This window comes from Dermacentor andersoni, chromosome 3 (assembly GCF_023375885.2).
Source record: "Dermacentor andersoni chromosome 3, qqDerAnde1_hic_scaffold, whole genome shotgun sequence".
Taxonomy (NCBI): domain Eukaryota; kingdom Metazoa; phylum Arthropoda; class Arachnida; order Ixodida; family Ixodidae; genus Dermacentor; species Dermacentor andersoni.
In genome coordinates this window covers 73,594,087-73,617,858 of record NC_092816.1, presented here as the reverse complement: position 1 = coordinate 73,617,858, position 23,772 = coordinate 73,594,087, and the positions used below count along the sequence as shown (strand labels likewise).

Here is a 23,772-nt window from a genome sequence, read left to right as displayed (position 1 = left end):
AACATTTGTGAGTTGGCAGTGTTTTACATTGCAACAGAAATTCGTACTACAGGACAGAAAATTCCCTCGTCATCGGGCAACCGCATGGCAGCAGTACTTACAAATCTTGATACTTCCAGCTTCAACGCCAATTGCGATCTATGTGTTAGCGTCAGTGCAATGGGGGTTTTCTCAGTATATTACTGCTGGAAATGAAAGAAACAGAAACGTCCCGACACTTTTTTATCAGCCACAAGTTTCTCTTAACGGCAAAATTAGGGTGATAAGCGTGATAAATGTCAGTGCGTGGCATGGTAAGGTGTCGTACGATGCCTCGTTTGCTTGTGTATTGTATTACTATCGAAGTTTTCATGCCTAGGAATTAAGCGTTCTCATAAACTTGAATTGGTCTACACGATGCGCCTGAACACTGCGGTAGGCACCTGCCTAATCATCACAGAAAAGCAAAAATCGGGTTTTAACTGCACTGCATGTGGACTCTCTGACGTCTGACTAACGCTAGGACGCTGCGATCAAAAAAAGAAAACTGCGATTGCAATGCAAGGACATTTTCGAAACGTAGCAGACAAAGGACCATTCACCGACCGTAGAGGTATGTAGCAGTGAACCAGCCACTCCGGAGGTCCCATCCATTAGCGGCCGGGACATCTGAGTAGGCGCCATTTCTCTTCCTTCTTTCCCTCTGAGTCCCTCTTGCGCAAAAAGGCGGCACCCGCGCCTCTTGGATAGAAAACAACCTAGAAGCCAGCACGCGCGAGCATCATCCTTGGGCGGATTGGGAGATGTCCGAGGAAAGTACAGGGTTAATATCGGAGTCTAGACACGTAGAATATATCCAGCATGCAGCGCATCCAGCCGCCATACACGAGTGTACGCAACGAATGGCCGTTGAGCGACGCATTTGTGGAATGCTCGGTGCAGAGGAAAATGTGGCCCGTTCTTTCGCTCCCGCTTACACGGCAAAATTCTTGTTACACTTAGTCAATTTCTGCTCTTATTCCTGTTGGTTGAATTCCTGTCCATTGCACTGCAGGTGTATAGGCCTAGTGCGCACATCTTTTTTCCGTTGATTTATTTGTTTCATTAACAAGATATTAAATTATGGGGTTTTGCTTGCCAAAACCACAACCTGATTTTGAGGAACGCGGTAGTGGGGGACTCCGGGTTAATTTTGACTACCTAGGGTTCTTTAACGAGCCCCTAAATCTAAGAACGCGGGTTTTCTTGCATTTTGCCTTCATCTAAATGCAGCCGCCGTAGCAGGGATTTGATCCCACGACCTCGTGCTGAGCAGCGGAACACAAAAGCCACTGAGCAACCACGGCGGGTCATTATCAAGATATGACAGACACGAGTATCAAGACAAACGTTAGCGTCAGTATTCACCTGAATATAGGCCTCTTGCAGCAGACGATACGTTCGACAAACGCAATGGCATTAGAACAAATACATCTTATTGAAATTGACAAATGGGGCGAGAACTAAATAACGACAAGGATACCGAGTAAACGAATCTCCGGCACACCCAGGAATGCAACACAATAGATTTTATAACTACCGAATAGTTAATTTGATTGCCTGTGGTAGTTTTTTTCTCAGTTGTACGTATCCTTCACGTGTATTTCTATGCATTAAACGTCGCGTATGTAATGTTATGATTCGTTTATATACCACCGTATTTGTGTTATCTGTTTGCCTAATTAGCAACTAAGATTTCTGTAAATCCCAGCTATCTGCATAGTGCCCAATAACTGGCAATGTATCGTTCTGGTGGTATTCTGTCGTTACTGTGGCTCGTAAAGTTCGTATCAGTATTTCTGTGAGAAAGTTTTATTTCGAAACACACGCACTTGAATGCACGAGAGAGACGAAATTGGTGGTGATAAATTGGACTTTGTATTTTAACATGCCCTGTTCAATTTGACCCAGCTCGAATTTGAATCAAGTTGATCTAATTTGCGATGGAGTATTTCCAAAGCACGCACCTTCTTCGCTTACGTGTGGTCATGAAGTTCTTTTGGAAGCTGACGTTTTGATCTCCCTCTGCTTAATTATACCCAATTCTTCTATCAAAATTTCTTGCAGTTATATTGGCCATCGCGAAGTTGGTTCCTCAGCAATCTAAGGTATAATTTTTAAAGATGGCCTATTGGTTTGTGTTTATACTACCTCTGCTAAGGGGGAGGGGGGTGCATGGGTCAGGTGTTAAGGCTTCAAAGTAACTTCCGCCTGTGTGCTTGTGTGTTCTTTAGAGGACAGCTCTTAGACACCTGTTCCTGTGGCGAGAGTCAGCGTCCCTCGTAACCCAGCAGACGAGCACGCCCAAGGATGAAATAGTGAAGGTGGAGCGCAGCGGGGGATGAAAGACTGCGATAGCGAAGATACCGTGAGGAAGTAAGCGGTGGAGGTAGGTATGGCGAAAGCGTGAGAAGAAAAGCGTACTGCCATGCAAGACGGGCTCTGCGGCGACGATGGCTACGAGATGGCACCAGAGTAGCGCGCATCGTATGTATGGAAACAAAGCGCTGCATGAGCGGAAGTCTATTTGCAGTGGCTGCTGTTAATCGCGCCCACGCCTCATCCACGCGCTGCCTCTCGCGATCTCTAGATTAGCGAGGCAGTGGCGCCACACTTCGCTCCGTTTGCAACGTACCGCACTAGACACATTGTCCGCACAAGGCAATATATCGCGAAATGAAAACACGTACAAAGCTGCACTCAAATTTCGTATTCGAGAGTATCATATTCGTCGGTGAATTTTGCGACGCCAACTCTCCATCTATTTGACTACAGAAGCTTCGTAAAGCCAGGCTGGGCAGCCCAAGGGCTTCGCGTTGTCATCACCAGTCAGCTGCACCATTGCAGCAGTAATACTTCTAGTTCATTGCACCTGGAGAAACTACTGCCAACTATATTATTAATGCTATCGAGGATGTCGTATAGTCCCAAATTCACGTGAGCCTCCACCACCTGGTAGGTGTGAAATTTTGCTCAGCCATTTCAATTACTAGTCCAGCTGAACAGTTTGTTTCATGTGAATTCATTCGTTTCAAATGGTGGGTCAGTTCATCCGACCCAACTTGGACTGCTGACTGTTTACATGACGCTTTTCCCTGTTTCAGCGTTCGTCGGAGACACTGTTGTCACTGAAACCCTTGGCCTATTAGGTAATAAGCTCTTGTCCATTCAGGATCCTCGCTTGAAGAACCGCTCTCACTTTGGAACGGGAGCGTATATCTCATGAATATATCAATGCAGTATGCAGACTTCATCTTTATCGAAAAGTTACGTATACACCGCAGAATAGTGAGTGAGAGAGAGAAGCAATTTTATTTACGGCATCACGAGGTCATTAAATTAGCTTGCCGGTGGTCCGAAGGGTGGTTGTAAATTGCGTGCCACCCCCGTTTCGGCCACGTTAGTTACTTACCAGATTCAGAATACTCAGAAGTTTGTCGCGTCTGCGCCTAGTGCGGCGTAGAACCTGATCTCATAAAGTTGTCTGGCCACTCAGTAGATGGCCGTAAGGCCTCTAGACGAGGCTGTGTGGATAAGCAAGTTCCTGTAGACGGCCTTAGGTATTGCTTAAGTTCAGTGGCGGTCGGGGCTACCGAATGATCAAGGGTGGTTGTGATGGCGCGACCAAAGGAAATCAATGGGGTTTCTGTTGAAGAACCTAGAGCAGTAAATATTCCTTCGAATGCAGCGAGCTACACTTCGATATCCTAGTAGTTTCTCGCGACAGCGGAGGAGTGTCGGACAGCCACGATGGGGTCGTTTTGTGAAGACTTTCCAGCACTGCAGGGCTCATTGGGAGGCTTAGCCAGCCCAAGTGCCATTGAAGATGGGGAGAGGACAGCCGTGCTACTTTTCGGAAGCAGTCGAATGAGCCACCTGAGGTACTTTGCTTGATAGGTGATGTGACATGTGAGCGGCGGGACGTTACTCCAAAAGGGAATCGCTCCCGCAAGCTGTCTGCGACGTGGAACAAGGCGTCTTCACATCAGCTGATTATTGACTTCAACAGAAAGTGCGATGCTAGACTATCAGCAAAATCAGCCGAGATGCAGACCTACTTGTTCTGTGATACGTAGAGACGTATACACAATGGACAAGGTCACTGCAAAACGTGGTCATTAATGCCGATCTGAGATTGTTGGATCTTCAGGTGGCAGCTGCTGATGTCACAAAATTAGCATCTTGGCTTCTCCGACCCTATCACTTAATTTACAACAAATTATCATTCTAATATTTCATTCTGCTACTGAGTGTTTGGTGTACAAATTCTGAATGTTCAGGGCATTTAAGAGTGTCAGTAAACAGAGACAGGTTCTATATTTATCCCGTGGTCAGAGCGTTAGCGCTCTTACAGGAGTGTAAATTTCGTATACAAGATTACTGCTAAAATTTTCTGTGATCAGTTTTCTGTTGACGTTTTCTTTTATCTTGCTGATATTGCATCGTCAGGTGTGGCAGATATTTTTCTTGCAAGAGCATATCGACGAAAGGCACGTTGCGTTTGTCGAATTGGTGGGTGTGTTATAGCTTGACCTACATTTACACCAGTGAAAGGTGCACTGCAGCTGTGGTTTAGGATGCCCCAAAGTGGCATAAGGGCTATGCAGGGTTCTTGGAATCACTTGACATTTACTTATTAAAGAGCATGATTGTTCCTACTGTAGGCGAGCGTGGGCCGAGGCAAGGGCGGCCGTGGTTTGGTGCACCTGCCCTGAGAGACTCAAGTCATACAATTCGAGATCCCTGACGCATGGGTTATTACACGGTAATATGCTTTCTGTTACATGGGAGCGCGAGATTGCCGCTAATAGACGTGACGGCCTCAATACTTTCCGGCTGAGCTATCAGCACGCCTTCAAAGTTTCTCAGCACTGCACATTCGGCGTGGGATGTTTCACAATTGTTAACATTATTCGGTCTGTCGGTTGCATTTACAGAGAAGAATTAAGCCGTGTAACCATCGGCGCTTCTATGTGAGACTGTTGCACGATACTAAAAATGTGTTTGCCCTGCGCGAGCACCTCGAAGATTAATTTCTTTCTTGGTTGGTGCCTGTGGCTCGGGGATTTACTGAAAAGCCAAGGGCGAGAACTCACAGTGCTAGAAAGGCGCTAACGCAATACTCATGACATAGGGCAGTTGAATGATATTTTTTAAAGAAAGGTTTATAATATTTTAACGAAATGCTTGGTCAAATAAAGAATAATGGAAATCAGAGATTAGCTACTAAATAAGGACATGGCAGAAGAAGGAAAAGAGAGGTCTTAAATGCTACTGTGCATCAGCAAATTTTTTTTAAGCACCAGTGAACAAAGACAATGAACATCATGACCAACACCAACAACACACGATACACAGACCTCACTAACAGTGCGTAACAACGCGAAATTGCTCTTAACTGCAACGAAACCTGTTAACCAACGATGAAGACATCCTTGTTCCCCCAGAATAACACGTTCATTGTCGAATACTCCACGAAGCTTACGTCTAGGCGCAACATCAGATGATACGTGGCATAATGCGCTTAAATAATGTTTCTCAGCGATTCCTTAGCTAACGCTTGGCAATCGTGCACTCTGAGTCTGTCTTTCCATGAGCAGCGCTGTGTTGCACTCCGAGAAGTAGAGAAACATTTTCCAGGAAAAGCTTACTTTTTTTTTAATTCTCAGGTTTTACATACCAAAACTAAGATATGATTAAGATGCACGCCATACTATGGGGACTTCCCATTAAATTTGGACACCTGAGGTTCTTTAACGTGCACCCAATGCACGGTACACAGCTGTTCTTGCATTTCACCATCATTGAAATGCGGCTGCCACGGCCGGGATTCGACTTCGTGCCGTCGGGTTTTGCAGCACAACACTAATGCTACTAAGCCACCACGGCCTGTGAAGCAAAACGCGTTTGTGAATACGATAAATGTGGGCATAGTACTTGGACAGTTGAGAACGCATCCAAATTAATTTAATATATCTCATCACAATTTCATTCCAAAATAGTTTGAAATATGGGGCTTAATGTCTAAAAGGCAACTCAGGCACAGAGAAACCTTATTCTAGGAGGTTGCGGGATAATTCCTACCTCTTGGTTTTCTCTATTGCACTCGAGAAAGATGAACGTCAAAGGTATGCTATAGGAAATTTCCACTTCTCGCAGGCGGACTACAGCCTCGTGCTGATGGAGAGGTCTGAAACTGACTTCTAGGAGATTTTGAATTCTCTATGACAGGCCAGCCGCACAGCCAGCACTTGCTCGTGTCAACGTCAAATAATTGTGATCGACAAAGTGACTGGAGTGAAGCGATACCTCTAGCTAGGCGCACCGCGTGGAAATCCGTTGTTTTTGTTTCCTCCGATAAGTTTTTCTATGGAGACTCTGCGAGTTTGTTAATGTCACAGACTCAACTACGACTGGTTCTGCTTATTCACGACGAATAATTCCACTTTACGACCTCGATATTCACAAGATGTCATTGTTTTCGGCGAAATTATATGGTTTAAAAACATAGAATGATGCGTACTCCAGCAATGATATGATAAGAGGCACCAATCAGCAATCAGAGGCCAATGTAGCTACATCGTCCTGAAAAAAAAAAACATAAGGTATTTGCCGAATTCGAACCATCTGGCGCGACACCCGAATATTTGTCGACCTCCAGTCATTGCCGAAGCCATGAACATTGCCTCGTCGCAAAAACTGTTTGTACTGCTTCCCATCTGCTCAAGCACAAAGAGAGTCTCTGTAGCTTCACGTCGCGAAGTGGTAAATATTTTGGTCGTTCGTGAACTTTGCCGACGACCGAACAGCAATCTGAGCGCGGGAATTAGGAGAACCAATGCAATCGGGAAAACTATATTACCTGCGAAATAAAAATGTGATATGACTCTTTATTCTCCCTGCAGCCAGGCGGAGTTCTGAGGGAGTAATGGACAGTGTTGACAAACCTAAAGCTTCCAACGACATTTAGTGTGTTTATTGGTCTATGCAGTTAATGGCCTCGGACATTACTGCGATTTTAGCTAGACACCGCATGTAAGAAAGGTCTAGACGCGGCAATGTAACGCGGTCCGCAGAACTGATGACGACAGCGTGCTGACGTCCGTTAAGTTTGGCATTTTTCAGCGTCAGTGACGACGGCAATACGTGAAGCAGTCATTACGAAAAAAGGGCATTTCGCGGCAGGTAAACACGATCCAGCGTCGCAGGCACCCGCTGCGCTAACGCCCTTCTCTCCAGTGCTATCGGAAAATGGTCCCGACCGACACACCAGAGAGCAAATGGGCTTCACCGCGTACGTTTTGCTTATGTGTTGCGAACGCTGCGCTTGCTTCCCGTACACATTGTTCTGGGTTTCTCCAAGGAGGTCATCGCATTTCTTTGCATTCGGCCCGCAAAACGCGTAAAGCTCATATAGTGTTCAAGGTTAACAATTCTTTTCTTTCTTTATTTTTACTCCACGCCAACAAACGTGCCGCAAAGTGCTTGTCTTGCTTGAGCTGTTAACTTCCAGATCCCTACTTATGCTTCTTCGCAGGCATCCTTCTTCGGAACGCATAACGATTTGAGAAGCCTATGCGAAGCATGAGATATGTTTTCGCAACGTTGATGGATTAGTGCTGTTGTACATAGTTGTGACGTCATCTAACGTTATCGTTGACGAGTGTGCTTAGGTCAAATTTAAGAAACCTTATCTGATCCGAATGCCTCATGCTTGCTGAAAGAGTCGTGTCCTCTAATATTTTTTTTTTTCTGCTAACCGCGGAGCACGGAGACACCTCTTATTCTGGACGTGGCGTTCACGTTGACGCAGTGCGTCAGAGTATTAATATTTCTCGGAGTATTATTCTGACTGCTGTTCTGAATGTGGCTTCGCAAGTAGGAGGCGGTGCGCGAGGGAAAGATGGTGGTTCGATGTATCCTACATAATTCGGGTCTCACATGTACAAACCAGTTCTAGCGTATGTAGCGTGTGCAACAACTGCAAGCCAATCGCGATATTAAATATATTAGGAGTGAAATCGGCCTACAAATGGCAAACTGCTCTTGCGAGTGTAAAGCTTGGGGAATTAGGCCACCCAGGTGCGATCAAACAAGCCAAACATAGTTTTAATGCTCAGAGAAATGACGTCGTATTTACAAGTAACCTCTGTAAATGCAGAACTTGAGGGCTATACCATAATTTTATTTTGGCGGTTTGTCGTGTTCTTTGAAAGATTCTTCCCAGGTTTCTGGCCGTTCCTGGTGCCAATTTTTGTTAAATTATATCTACACTTAAAGAAAATCAATGGCGAACAGTGCATAAAGACGCAATTGAATATATTAACTTGTTGGACCAGCATGATGTGGCTCACAAGCTGCACCATGGCTGTCCCCTGTTACAAATGCCAACGTTCTTGAAACCTGACGTGCTCTAAAATTCTTGCGTTTTCTAAGATTTCTTGCAGATCATCCGCGCTGCGTCGCTTATTCCATTCAATTTTTTAAGATCCGAGCACTGAACGCATATGAATACACGTGGCGTAAGCCAGTAGGAATTTGAAACGCAGCTCGTCTTACTCCTTTGGCGGTCACATTAGCTTAGTCGTTGCCATTCAAGGCCCCCTCGGAGCGTTTATTTTTTGTTTTTATTCCTTCCATCACCTTCTATTTCCTTAACCCTTTCCCCAGCACAGGGTAGGCGGCCGGTACTTACGCTGGCTAACCTCCCTGTCTTTTCCCCACTTTTTTTCTCCTATCCCCTTGCAACAACGCAGCACTGTTTCTCAGAACTGCACCCAACTATGTAACGTTCTACCTTCAATTTTTTTTTCTTCTCTTAATTGCATCTATGCGATTCGCGCGCAGCGCAGCCTCTCAAGTGGCCTCTTGCGAGTCGCAGCCGGCACTGCCTGCTTACATTTTCCGAGAAAGGCCAAGGTCTTGTCCACAGCAGCGGCTCGTTCCAAAGCTCAGCGTTGTGCGATCTATCCTAATCTGTCCGTCGGTAGGCGAAGGGGGGCGTATTCCGCATGGAAATTAGTTCCGCTTCAACTGCGAAGGCGGCCCTTGCGCAACCATGCGATCCAATCGGAATCCACGCCAGAAGTCGCGCTTCGCATGGATCTCGGCTCTGTAGAAATGGATGGGCAAAGTAACGAGATGTGCGAACTCGAAGATTGAAAGTTTGTTCGCGGCATACTTATTTACATTGCGGTCCGTCGCCGTCTCGACAGCAGGCATCACTCACTTCCGCGCGTTTGTGACGGAAGGCTGGAGGCCTCCTTTTGTTTTTATCGAGCCAGCAGCGTGACTGCCACTGACATCTTGATGCTTGCGTAAGCTAACTTATTGAAAGGCTAACGATTCGTTTCTTCTTTTACTCGTTTGTGCTAGAATTTATGGTGATAGTACGGCTTGCATTCTGGCCAGACTTCTTATACGAGGCTTTTACGGGAAATTCAAGGAGTGACAGGGTCTTTTTGAACGACAGTAGAACGGGCTTCATGCTTTCATCGAGTAACTAGTCAAATTCAGGCCAGCCTGTCAGCTTTTCATTTAAAATAAATCACTCTCTGTAAGCTGTGAGATAGAGTCATACGCTATATTCTTGTTTTTCTTTCGCGAGCGCCAAGTGCAGCCATTGTACCCCCGTCTGCTTTTCGTCTAACTGCAAATTAAAGACATGGTTTAGAACTTGGCTGGGGGGCTATAGTCGATTGGCTAGGTTAGGTTATACTACTATCTGAAAAAAAAACGCCTATTTCAACCTCACGGTGCAAAGAGAAGTCAACGTTGTAGTGGACGTTGCATAGGACGCAGGACGCTGAACATCGCTTTTTGTTCGGTTTGTTCGTTGTCGGTAGGTGTGTTAAGATACTTAATACCGCATTCGGTGATGCACTTGACAAGAATGTTTTCGTCGCTGGTTGTTGTTTTTGTACAACTTAAAAACAAGAACCACAAATTGAGGTTTCCAAGAGTAAAATTAGATTCAACTTAACCAATACAAGGTACGCGATTAAATGGGCCAGTTTTCGACAGTAAAAATAGCGATAGAATATCGAGTAAATGCAAAAACAAAGAAAACACATTGTAGTCATTTTGTCGGGTAATTCAACTCAGCATATATAACTGACTACATTAAGAACGTGATGATGCAGTAAGTGGATTTATTTTGATCCCCTGTGTTTCTTTTACGTGCACCGTATAAGTGCGCGAGCGCTTTTGCATTCCGCACTCGTCGAAGAGCTCTCTGATGTGGCTGGGAATCCAAGTTCTACTAAATTTGCTTTCACTGAACCTTTTCCGTTAAAACCGCATTCCTGAAACCACTGAAACCAAGGAGGTTATACACTTGGAGGCTGAAAGCAACAATGCTGAACCCTGTGTATATGATGCTTAATGGGACTTCCTCATGACCAAACTCTCGCCGTAGAGAAGGCAAGTATATGCAATAAAGTCTGATTGAGAAGAAAAGCATGTGGGTTTTCACAGCTGTGACTATCGCCACGAATTTAGAGCCACGTGGGTAGGAATGATAATTCGTAACGCTATACTTGCTGCAGCTGCGTGGGGACGGTGGGATCATCAGCCCGTCTTATGCGAAACACGTAATCCGTGAACATACCTCGAATCACTTAAAAAACGAGCTTAAGTTTGATTCTATCACTTGTATATTGAGCATGCGCCTTCTCGCATACATTTTTTTTTTCTTTTGTGCGCTGTCATAAGAAAAGTTGAGAATTTGCACCGGTGCAAGTTGCTGGAAAAGTTCGCTGCAGTGTAGCTCCTTTATAGCACAGCCACTGATGGCCTGTCTCTCACAGATGACTCAGCGTAGCTGAAGCCATAAGGTCATCCAGGACGTCTCTGGCACTTTCCGTCTGCTATAAGCACCGACGAGGCGCCTCATAACGACCAAAGCCGAAGGCCAGGACCGAGGAGCGCACATCACAGAAGAAACGAACGACTGATGGCCCTAGGCATTTCACCACTGAATAAGGGTGAAGACACGCGGAATAAACAACAGATGAACGCATACGTAGCTTGGAAAGAAGCCGCAGGAAGCGAGCGCGTTGAAAAGACTATAAAGAGCGGCACAGAGATAGCTTAGACTTGCAAATCATTCTTTCAAATTCTATTTGCCTGTAGCTGGCGGAAAAGGGCTAATTACTACGGGAAAAAAATTAACTCTAAGCTGAATAAAACAGCAAGTGTGGCAGTGACGCGAAACTGAAAAGAGAGGACATCAAACCAGCTAAGAGCCTGTATGTTGATGTACGTGCTTCGAGTCAATTATGCTCTGTAGAAAGTGAGACTTTGTGATGACGACGAGTTCAGGGGCGCTATAACATAAAACTATTTCATTGTGACTTTAGTTCAAACTCCTGGCGTCGGATTTCCCTAACTACTGCGTCGGCGGAGACTTGTGCGGTGACTCGGAGCGTCGTTTGAACAGCCCAATCACACGCTTTCTTAGTTTACGGGTCACCTTTATTCTCTTTGAAAGCAAATAGCATTGTCTACCTCGACAAGTTTTTCTTGTCGAATTGGCTGACGAGAGGCGAGACGTGCGCAGAAGTGTCGGTTTCGGTGGAGCCAAGCTAGCGAAGTGAAAGTAGGTAACCGCATGAGGATGGCGGTGCGAGCGTCTGTGATTGGTCCGCTTCCCCTTACTTAGCTTCCGGTGGCTGGTAGGAAATCGAGGCTGCGTGCAACGGAAGGTTAAAATTCAGCGAAATAGAATCCTCAGTGAAACAGAGTTGGCAAAACGATGTCGTATACTTGCCGAAAGGGCTCAGTGACGTTATGGTGCTAAGCAAAAAAAAAAAATTATTACATGCATAGAAATCCATTCTCCCAGGCAGCTCAAGGTAGCCAGTGCCAGAGCGATCGACTCGTATACTTTATTTCTTTCGGAACGGGGCAGTAAGTTGCCGACTATACTAAAAAAAAAATCCAGCTTTGTTCGACATGGATCTTTAGGACGTACGCGCCACTTTGATGTGAACACTTTTGGCGTTTTTGGGACGTCGTGTGACAAAACAGGCGAAGTGGGCATGGCACGAAGGATTTTGAACAATAGCGAAGGGCTAACAATGAAAAAGGCGTAGACTAGAAAATAATTATTTTGTTGTTGTTTGGCCTAATCATGCATAATCAGTGTATAGACGTCATATCAAATGGCGAGTTCTCGCGGCTTTCGTGACGTCGCGTAACAGGCGAAGCGGGGGTGGCCCAAAATATTTTTGGCCAATCGTGGAGGGCTAGTGGCAGAAATGGAATAGAAACAGTTTGCAATAGCTTAGTGTTACAGCGCCCCGGCAGCGCGGTCCAACACATTTTCTATACGTTAGCATGCTTTCTATAAACTACACTGCCCAATGACGAAAGGCACATCAAAGGGCGCTTCTCTTCATTAGACGCAACCAAACATCAGACACTGTCTGGACTCAGTTTCAAGGGTTTATTCAAAATCTTTTGCAATACGTTCCAAATCGATGTTTCGTCTTAGCAACTGTGTTTTTTTTTATTAGTTTGAGAAGTGCAAGCATAAGGAGCACGAGTATTGGCTCACGTGGCAGCCATTTTGGCGCGCTACAGTGTGCAGAAGATTTGATTACTAGCAAATTGTAAACAATAGTAAAAATTTAGAAATCATCATACGTGTTCTTCTTAGAGGATTGTTTGCGCTAAGACTCTAAGTAGCTTTATTAATAAATGAGAAAATGCGAGAGAAACAGTTAGCCGACGATACGACACGGTAGAACGGGAAATTTGAGTGCAGCTCCATACGTGTTTTCATTTCGCGATGGCTGGCGTGGATACTCTGTCTCGTGCGGCACGTTGCAAACGGAGCGACGTGTGGTGCGACTATCTCGCTAATCACGAGATCGCGAGGGCCAGCACGCGGGTGACGCGTGGGCGCGAATCACAGCAGCCGCCGCAGGCAGACCTCCGCTCATGCAGCGCTTTGTTTGCTTATATGGTAACGGTGAAAGCGCTCGCCCCATGCCTTATCGATGGCGTCAACGGTGAACAGATGACACGCTACTCTGGCGCCATCTTGCAGCGATCGTCGCCGCAGAACACGTCTTGCGCGGCTCTACGCTCTTATCACGCTTTCGCCATACCGTCCTCCTCCGCTTTCCTCCTCGCGCACTCTTCGCTATCCCTGTCTTTCATTCCCCGCTGCACTCCGTGTTCGCTCTTTCACACTTCGCTGTGCTCGTTCGCTCGGTTACGCCGAGGTACGCCGACGCTCAACGCGGGAACGGGCGCCTAGGAGCCGCGCTCTAAAACACGCCCGCAGAGACATCTGAAACATCGATGAGTATAAAGCGACACGTACAACGTCACCCACCACTACTTACGCAGGAAATTCAAGAGCACGTATATGTACTTTAAAAAATAAAATACGCGTCAAATAAAGCTTTCATATACCCGGCTGCTTTGATAAGCTTAGCTTTGCTGGCAGCCGTCTTTAAAATTACGTCACTTTTTTTCCGGGCATAAGATCACCGAACAATTCCCTTCACAAAATAAGCCTCTATCACGTGGTCTCAGCGACAGTGCACGAATACGAAACCATTACCACTGCCCGCCTAATACCTTGCTTCTGTGTGATCAGCTGTTGGAAATACAACTGAGTTTTCGCTAATGCACTGTGCTCCAATCGCGCTGCAAACACTGGAGTGGTAGATTGAATACGTGTGCAGCAGTTCGCTGATAAAATAGTGACTGGCATATTAAGAAATGGATCTGTGTGACCAAGCTCACAGACCGCTGCTACATAAGGATAGCCGGTGTTGCCGACCCTTCGCGATGCACGACTTTCTCTGAGAATAAAAGACTTTACTCATCCGCCAGCGTTGTATCGCTAACCTCCAAAGAAAGGACCTCAACCCCAGAACGTCGGCAACAGTGATCACCGCTCGTTAAACAATGACAAAGGAAGTAGCTCCGTCTCCTGTCATAGTAAGTTTCGTGCACTTTATCTACACACATCTACCCCTACTGGCACGCGAGCCTACTCACGCCCACTCTGTAGCCAACGTATCAAGAATAATTGAATGGGCGCATACTTGAATGTGTGCGCACTTCATACGCACAATTAATGACGGACTACTAGACAATGTGTTATTAGGCGACAGTATCGTTTGTGCTTTTGGGACTTTCATCTATATAAGTGAGGAGACATTTACCTTGTATATTGTATGTACCATGTGTTCCTTACGTCATGGTCTTCCTGTAAAAACGTTGCGTGATAGGTCCTGGTGCTTGTGTGAAAAGATTATTTGATATGTAATCTTGAACCCTGTATGACGTATGACGGAACCACCCAAGAGATAAGGCGTAGCCGGCGCCTTAAATTGTGCGCCAACATCTCCTTATATCATATCAATAAAAAAAAACCGACAGCACATGAATGGTTGAAGCTGAATATTTCGCGGTGGTCCACAAGAGTAAGCGAATTACTAGGGGTAATACATCTTTGGAGGGGGGGGGGGGGGGGGTTAAAAGGTATTGCGTATTGCAATGTACAAAACGGCCAAGTTTCAAGCCTTGTGCGCAGCAAGAACAAATCTATCGGAATTGAGCACACCCGCGAGCGATTAGGCACAAAATAATGAGATAGTAACCGCACCGAGGAACTTTGCTGAGTCAGAAACCTGACAAGCCACTGCTTCAAATTATTTGCCAAATAAAGGACGAAGAGAAAGACACGCTGATCCTGATTCAATTCAGAAGTGGAAAATTTGGATAGCTTGGAACAGATGTTTAGCTCCGTATTTAGAACAAGCACCATATGCGCTGCTCACGCGGTTCCGGCATAGCTTAATAAACTCCGAAAGCGCTTTTACGTGTTCTCTGAAACTGTGGCCAAAGCTTCCAGTTACCGTCGGCGCTAATATATATCCACACTGGCGTCGGAGGCAATGGAGGCAGCTGAGCCAACCAATGGAAGCGCCACCACGTAATCAAACATGGCATCACCTACAGGATCGTTCCCAAAGAGTCATAACAATTTTTTCCGCGGGCGTGAGTTCGATGCGTAACACACGCAGCTGCGGGCACACTCGCATCTACACACGCAAAAGGAGGGAGATATATAGATTCGCGAAAACGTATATGCACGCGCGCGCTCATAACGGAGAAACAAGCAGTCTGCGACATAATTGCCACCACAAAGGACGCACGCAAGCCACCGACAGGAAAGAAAGAGTTGCCTTTTAGCGGCAATTATGTCTCAGAGCACCAACTATGCCAGCAACAAGTTCTTCATATACGCGCTCGCCACGCTGGAACAGACGCATGCAAACGCAGATGCCTAATAATTGCAATCGGCCATGAGAGGAGATAACCGATTGCCTACTCCGTCTGATTATTAGCATCCCAAAACAGCTACGGGACGGAAAGAAAAATTCATGCACAGCGCATTCCTGATTTTTGTCCATGTTCTTAGTTTTAGAGAACGGAGCTATGAAATACAACACATGGTATGTACCACGAGCAGGTCTATTTATCCATGGTTACGACGTGTCCGTCGTTTCGTATCATAATACGAGTCTGTGGACAGTAACGGGAAACGCGTACGTAACGACTTCCATGTTGACAATTTCTCTGCTCAAGACGTAATTCATATATGTCCACCAAGTCTCGACGGATGGGTATCGCGTCGTCTAATACTGGCGAGCAGCTGCGAAACGTACCTGCGCTTGCTACCAGCCGAAAGACCCGTGTTGATTTCCGCGCGCTTAAGTCGCTTGCTACTGTGCGCATGAGTCATAAATCACGTGAGCGAGCTAAGAACACATGTAGCTTACACCTTTAGTGAAACGCCACACTCCGCCGAGGCTGATGAGGTATACCCATGAGATTTAAGGGTGTGGAAAGGCTGCAGAATGTGTGGTTCGAATTAGGCACAATCGAAGCTGATACAAGACTGTAGGTATACCTTGTGGCTGTATCTCGTAGTACATCTTCTAAGTTTCTAGTATAGTTTCTAAGAGTTCTGGGAGCATTGTGCAACTGCACAATCGATAGCGGTTGGAAATGGACAATAAAATGGGGGCAAGAGGTTAAGAAATATACCCTTTAAGAAACAAGACTGTGGAATTGCCTACATATATATGCCTTCAAGGACTTCAAGATTTGATGACGAGGGCTCGCGTGAACCTGTACACTAATATCCCGTCAAACAGCCAGTGCAAATGGTGTACTAATACCGATGAATAGCGGAAAGTTGCGCTCGCACACAAACATCGGGTATACGTCAGCGACAGCCCCATCCTTCGATGCCGTAGGGCAGAAAATGATCTCTGAACAGCTCACAGTTGGTTGACTGTTACGCGCTGGAAGAAAGTACCGTGCAACAGGTTAGCGCCGTTCCCCTTACTTCACACTCGGACATAAAATGCTACCGCAGGTAGGAATAACCGGCTTAGAGTTAAAGCACGTTAGACACTGCTCTGCTTTGTAAGGTTGTCTTAACGACGCACTTGGATGTTGGACAGCAGTGGACACTAATACGCTATGCTCCACTGTTTCTAGTGCGCCTGTGAGAAGCTTCCAATGACATAACTGCAGAAAATGTATGTCTTCAACGTCCCGGTAGTGTCCTTAGATAACGCACAAGGAAAAACCAGTGCGGGCGGTTGATAAAGTACTGCGAACGTGCCGAGCATCGAAGAAGCTCTTCTAGGGCGAGAAATTTGCAACATCACCCGATGAAAAGCACAGCGCGTTGCCTCGACAGCGATATATATATTCAGACCATACCGACGCGTACAAGAGCCAGCTGCCACTGGCGCCGCAAATTTCGCGCAATCCGCATAACGCGCGTACACCATCTGTACTTGCTCAGTCCTTGATGCCCCAAAGGTCAGAAAAATAAAGCAGAAGCAAACGAAAGCCGAGCGATCCGTTTCAGAGAAGATCGCCCCGGAGGAGGAGGAAACGCCGATCGCAGGTTTGTCGTTAAGGGGTTGTGTAACCGGCGACGGCGTCGCCATACGCGCGCGGACAGCCGAATGCACTTGCCGGGTTTTTCCTTATTGTCACGTCGTCAACGTCTGCGACCGCATAGGAGCTCGTGACGCGCCTTTGCTTCGCGTCCTAAGCATCGTCTAAATGCGAAGGAGAAACAAGCAAACACGAGTTACCTTTTGCATTTTTGGATGTCGCCGCGCACGCAGACTTCATGTAATATGCGCGTGACCATCTTGAAGCACGCAACTATCCGATCGCTGCGCCGTTGGAGCAACAGGTCCCTTAAACATACAACGGCGACGCCAGATGGCATATGCACGCGCGCGGAGTGTTTTTGAGTTAAAGGAACCTTACCCTCGCAAGAAAACTACTTTATTTACAGGGAGCTGCGTCCCCGGTACAAAGTCGAGCGTGTTCCTTTCCTGACAACAATAAACAGGCTGCCGTCTCAACCACTTTTTGGAAGTCCTTGGATATGGCCGCGTGCGTACACGGCACAGAAAGCAATGAAATCGTTATTGCAGTACAAGTCGACGGCTCTCTGCGTCCGCTCATACATTCGGTGCGCACGTTCACAGGTGCGCGAAAACTGCGATCTCATTCATTTCTCTCTTTTCGTCCCTCTATCCCCATTGCTTATTGCAGGGTAGCAAACCCGACGAGCGTCTGGTCAACCTCCCTGCTTTTGTTCTGTTTTTATTCTATCTCTCTCTCTCATATGTATGTATGTATGTATGTATGTATGTATGTATGTATGTATGTATGTATGTATGTATGTATGTATGTATGTATGTATGTATGTATGTATGTATGTATGTATGTATGTATGCATGTATGTATGTGTGTGTGCGTGTATGTATGTATGTATGTATGTATGTATGTATGTATGTATGTATGTATGTATGTATGTATGTATGTATGTATGTATGTATGTATGTATGTTTACAATGTAAGATGGAGCAGATGGGTCCAGCAAAAATTTTAGCTCAGCGACTTTTTCTACGGGGCTCGAGAAGCTACAATCATACTATTCTTTACGCTTTTTTTAGAATGGGGATAATTTATTGCTTGTCACAAACGATCATCTCTAAGGACTTTAGAATATGAATGACTTCACCAGATCACATGTTAACGTCCTCTTTATTCAAATAAGCATCGGTAATATAGTTTTGGGTGCTGAAGAAATGTTTTTCTTTGGAATTTTCAGTGCGCATGTACCTCGAGGGAGAGAAACCATGCCTCGTCAAATGCCAGTTGCACCTTAAACATGAATAATGTGAACATGTGAATGGTACAGCGGTGCTTATTAAGAACGAATGTATCGCAATAAACGGGATAAGACAGAGAGGCAGACACTAGTTTGCTGATGACTTGTACCTCATCGCTTCAGAAGCCCATTGCATAACTGTTTTAGGCTTGTAGCGCAGCTCAGGACGAGCAAAAAAGGAAGGAGGTAGGGGTAATCAAAGGGAACGGAAAACAGGGTGAGCGTTCCGTTCCCTTTGATTACCCCTACCTCCTTCCTTTTTTGCGCGTCCTAAGCTGCGCTACAAGCCTAAAACAGTCATGACATACCAACTCGCCCAAACTGCCACGCTTTTGACCCATTGTATAAGCTCGCGGAGGTCCACCTAACCACCAAATTTTCGGACATCATTTAACATCAGGACCAAAATGATATGGACATGACAAGACCATCTAAGCAAATGTGAAACAACTCAAATCATTAGCAACAATGAAACGAGCATGCTCAAAGGCGCTGGGACATGCGATCGCATAGGCGAGGCACCAATGTGCCAACACAGCATTGTTCTTGATGCTTGATGGGGACCGTGCACTCTCAACGCAGGCATCTAAGAGTAAAGGCTCGGTGGAATAACTCGGTGGAAACAGCTACTACTGAACAAGCAACTTTTGTCTTTCAAAGAACATACGACTTATTGCAATCTCCTGCACAAAAACCCGAAGGTTTAGGTGAAGCGCGCGGCGTTGGCAGTAGGAGAAGAAAAAGGACTGAGAAGGTGTGTCTCCGGCATAGGAAAGATATTGTACAACCGAGGAGATGTCAAAGCAATGCGAGAATTGCAGTGGCACGTTGGATGATACGAACACTGACGCTCTTGACTAAGAAGCATTCTCAAATATGGTCTTTTCTTTGCCGACTCCCACAGTTTAGTGACCCGGACGTGAATACTACCACTGGAAGTGCGCCATGAAGCAAAAAAGAGCCGCAAGGACTGCTGCACAGTGTGACAGGGATTCGCCAGGAGCTCAAATTTGAGAGAATACCAGAGGAGGCCAATGAAACCAGAAAAGCAACATGTATCCTTGTGATGGCGATTATACAGATGATTCTGATAAGCCTGTGCCAACATTGCACGCAGTACTGTGGTAGTTAAGAAAATGCGCTAATTATTGCCACCTCTGCTAGTTTCGTGCCACGGGGCTTTTTAACGGCATTATGCATACACATAAAGATGCTAAGCGTCACAAGTCGCAAGCGTTAGCGTTGTCGTTTATTCTTGGATTGTTCCTGCAATTTACAAGTTGCAGGTACTTCAGATGCTCGCTCGTTTCGTGACATGACGCAGCAAAGTCATGGTATCTTTATTTGTAAATTCTGCCAAGTCGCACAGCACGATCTCGCATTTCAAGGACTAAGGAACTTCTGCAGCGTTTGAGATAGTCCTGGCAGACATCCAAAACTTTAGAACAATCATAAAATCGTCAAGCCACTTTTAACCAGCGCACTGAGGCGAAACGAAGATTTCTTGCCTTGAATATTTAAAAGGCACTTTATAATAGCTCCTATTACTTCCTTTTGGCAAGCTTGCTTGAACTATAAAAAAAAAATGTCAACTGATTGTCAGAAGTACCCAGTTAACCAGGGAATCACGCTTACGAAACGCGAGCTTGTAACTTCGGATGCATGCAGATATGATAGGCGCCATCAAAATGTTTACATTCCACTGGGTTAAGAAGCCCCTTCTGGCCAGGTTGAATCGTGGTTAGGTGACTCGTAAGAAACAGGGCTAGGTATTCATTGCAGCGGCAATAACTGGATGTTTTGCTCGCTTGCTTCCCTATTGTTGCGACTATTATAGACCATTCTCGATTTCATTATTAAAAGTCGCAAGACCGCCCATCCACTACCTGACAATTATCTCACTCCCTCCCCGCAACGCATAGCAGGAACTGCTACTTTAGCGTGGCGAAAAAAGGCATGTGGAACATAATTTCACTATGACAGGCTTTATTGCATAAGTATATAAATAATTGGAAGGTTTGAGCTGTTCTTGGTCGATACTGTTCGTCTCGTAGAGCTTTGTTTAACAGGTCGGAATGTAGAATTACTGTTTTATGAAGCGTCGTAACCTCATCACATATTTAGCATAAAATTGTTAGTATGTCTGATCTTTAGCAGATTTTCTACAAATTCCACTCCTTGATAGAATGCTGAAAACATTGCTCTGTTTAAAAAGATGGTTGTAATGAGCGGACGCACAAATACGTAATAACCAAACAAGAGTGTTCCTCAGCTGTTACATATGCGGCCAGGAAAGACGGGGTGCCCCCATGTAACGCTGCAGCGCTAGCCCAAAACCAACAATACTGGGTGGCCTGGTGTATAATTTCTATGCAGAGAGCACAGTGCCATCCTGTTAACGTGCACTCTAAGCATTTCTCACGCTGCTCTCAGCATTGGGATTTGCCGTTCGAAAAGGTTGTTTGACAGCAGGCGAAAGCGCAGTTTGAACAGATGGAACGTACTACTTCCTTTGTTGCTACTCGACAAATACATTCACTGATGGCCTCACTCATTACTCTTGGGCGTTCCACTCTAAGACAAAATCAGCGGGTATACTCCAAGGAATGTCCTGATGCGATGTTCCGTGACAGTGGCGATGTAGCCACAACAGCCACATTAGTACAGAGGCTACATTCATTTCGTTCTTCGGAGATTGCCTTAGCAAACCTCTATCGTACACATTGGTGGTAGGTACATAATTTCACGGTTTGCGCTCGCTTTACTTGCAGATAATTGTAATCTGCAATTTTCGTACGCATCCATCATGTATGTTAACATGTAGCAAGCGCCACTTACTAGGTGCGAAGATTTCTAAATTATAATCTATAGTGTTTGCACTCATTCCCGTGCATCAAACAGTTCAAGCTTTCCTAGCTGTCGAACCGAGGAGATGAATACAGATTCCTGGCATTATTTCGCGCTAGCATTTTTTAATATGCAAGAAGCAATACTAGCCTAAATTTTATGCTTAACTTGCTTCATTTCCATAGGAGGTAAATCATGCATTCTGGAATGTAGAGTAATATGTTTAGCACTAAGAATTTGCTCAAAATATATTTGGTTATAAAAGTCTCTTCTTAGCAATTTTGCTATTTTTCATGCAACATGCAGACATGAATGTTTCTTTTTTGCTGCACTAGGAGAAACATTGCAACTAGCCGTTGGCCTGTCCCAAGCTGACCGGTCTCAAATGATCACAGCCAGGTAAGCGATGCAATCGCCTTCGCGTTAGCGCCACGGCAGCGCTATAAAACGACGAAAGCATCCTGATTTCGTAGCGACGAGCCGCTATTATAGTTGTGGCTTCGCTCTTCGCGAGTCCGCAATAATTTATCTGACCCCATGTAATCCTGAACTATGCTGTACTCTGCTTGCGAACATAGCGAGCTCAGCTCGGAGCTTCGTCCGTAACCGTTAGCACGTGAACGAAGTGTTAGTAGATTTATGGCGTACTATGTGAAGACTAGGCAAGAGGGATAAGTAAATCCGCGTACTTTTGATATAAGGGATATATGATCCACAGAAATCGAACGCTGTTAACGGCGCAATAGCGCTTGCATGTAGCCGTTCCGGCTCCCCGATTTCTCACTTGTGCCACGCCATTCCATGTTTCCCGCATCCTATTTACGTGAGCCGATAAACGACTGATTGTCGTCTAGCTGTCTCGCATTTGCTTTGGTTATCACAAGATGTCAATGTACGCACTCGAAATTACGGGCTCCGACGTTCGAGACTTACGACAGTACGTACGGCTCGACAAAGACTACTGTCGTTCGCAGTCGACCAGTGAGTCCATAGATGAACGCTGGTAGATGGCACTCACGCGAATTGTGTGTGGTATCCTTTCAGCTGTGGTGAGCGGGCAGCGTCAGGCGACGAATCATCGAAGCGTTGAATAGCGGAAAGCACCGAGGGACACTGGGATAGTGGATCACGCACGTCTTTCTGTGTGCTGTGGTGGCGCCGGCACTTTCTCAAATGAGTTTGAGGAAAGAGAGAGAGAAAAAAAGTGAGCGGTGTCGCGAATGCGTGCGATTTCTTCGGCGATGTCATGACGTCATAACCGGTTGGGGCTGGCCGCCCGAGCAGGATGCCCAGGAGGCAGCCTTGAGAAAGAGATGATCTTTTGTTATGGAGTCCACGCGCGTACGAACGGCTCTGTGCCTACCGGTTCGCCAAGCGCGTACAAGTATGCGCAAGCAGCCCTTGCACTCGACGACGATCGCATTTCGAAGCGACAGCGCAGGATGACAATTATGCGCGCCTTCGAACTGCATTGGAGCAACCACGTGCAACGACAATAAACGTCTTCGGGGACGTGGAAGCGTCCTAGTGTTTGCATAACATTTTGCTTTGTTTTCATCGCTGTAGCAAGCTGTAGAACCACAGCATTTTCATGCAGGGGATACAGCACGACGGCATCCTTCGGTTTCTGTGTAGCTTCTTTATAATCAATGACGCCACTCCTTTCCTGCTTCGTTGCTATCGTCAGTGTCATTGTTATCAACCGCCCTATCGCGCCTGATGCAGATGAAGCCTCTCTCGCATGTACGGCACCACGCCAGCTCAGTTGTCGGAGTCGTCCACACTTTTCCACCGGCCATATCATGTTGGATAATCTGGACCAAATTCACAAAGCTTTTCGTTCGTTAAGTACTTTTTTGCCATTGGCCACCCGCTTTCTCTAATGATAACTCGGCCTCATGATGGGCTAGCAGCTACTCTTATTGACAGCTTTAACGCAAAAACAAATTTGTGAGCACTGGCCCTGGTTATCGTCAGAGCACGGATGCAAATCCCTATAGGGCTCGGTCAGCTCTTGCGAAGCTGACCACCCGATAAAGGTGTGACCTCATAGGCGTGATAAAGGTGTGACCTCATCCTCTCCCATGGAATGATTGAGGTGTAAGCTTTGAGAGAGACAGTTGCGGTTTCCGAGGCAGGGGATTCCCCCCACAGCGGTAATCATCGCGACCAAATTAAACATGGATCGTGGAACAAGCGCGATCAAAAAAGAAACTGACGCTCAAGTGCGATGAATTTTATCCCGGCGGTAATTGACATCTGTCAAGTTATGTAACAAAGCACGGTGGATCCCACTGCTCGCAGTACGTTTGCTTTTCGCTTTGCGTTTTTCTGCAATTGAAGAACATGCGTGATTGTTACTCATTGACGATGACGTTTTATTTCTTTTTGTTTTGTATGTACAGAATTTCTTCTACTTCATTTGTTTATATATAACCGCGCCACCATAATGGCTTCTTGATGCATATACTGATCTTAATAAATAAATAAATAAATAAATAAATATGAAGCAGAAAGACAGTGAAGCCGATGAAGACACTGAAGAATAACCTAATTTCCTAACTGAACCATTGGAAGGAGATATAAGGGTTAAAATTTAGGAGAAATATCAATATCATTGTTAACGAAAAAATATAAATAAAGTTTAAAGAAAAGGTAAGTTTGGT

The 23,772-nt window shown here is 45.7% G+C and overlaps 1 protein-coding gene across 3 annotated transcripts in view; it reads right to left on the bottom strand.

Annotated features, from left to right (window-relative positions):
* The window catches only part of LOC126543417 (transmembrane protease serine 11G-like), a 41,019-nt gene extending 18,438 nt beyond the window's left edge, over positions 1-22,581 (bottom strand). Inside the window, exon 1 of one of the 3 annotated variants that reach the window (XM_055061924.2) lies at positions 22,125-22,581. The gene's annotated coding sequence lies outside the window, so the exon portion shown is untranslated. Of the gene's footprint in view, positions 1-585; positions 1,191-22,124 lie in introns of those variants that run through there. The other 2 variants (XM_055061928.2, XM_055061927.2) reach the window with 2 other exon arrangements.
* Positions 22,582-23,772: the final 1,191 nt, after the last annotated feature.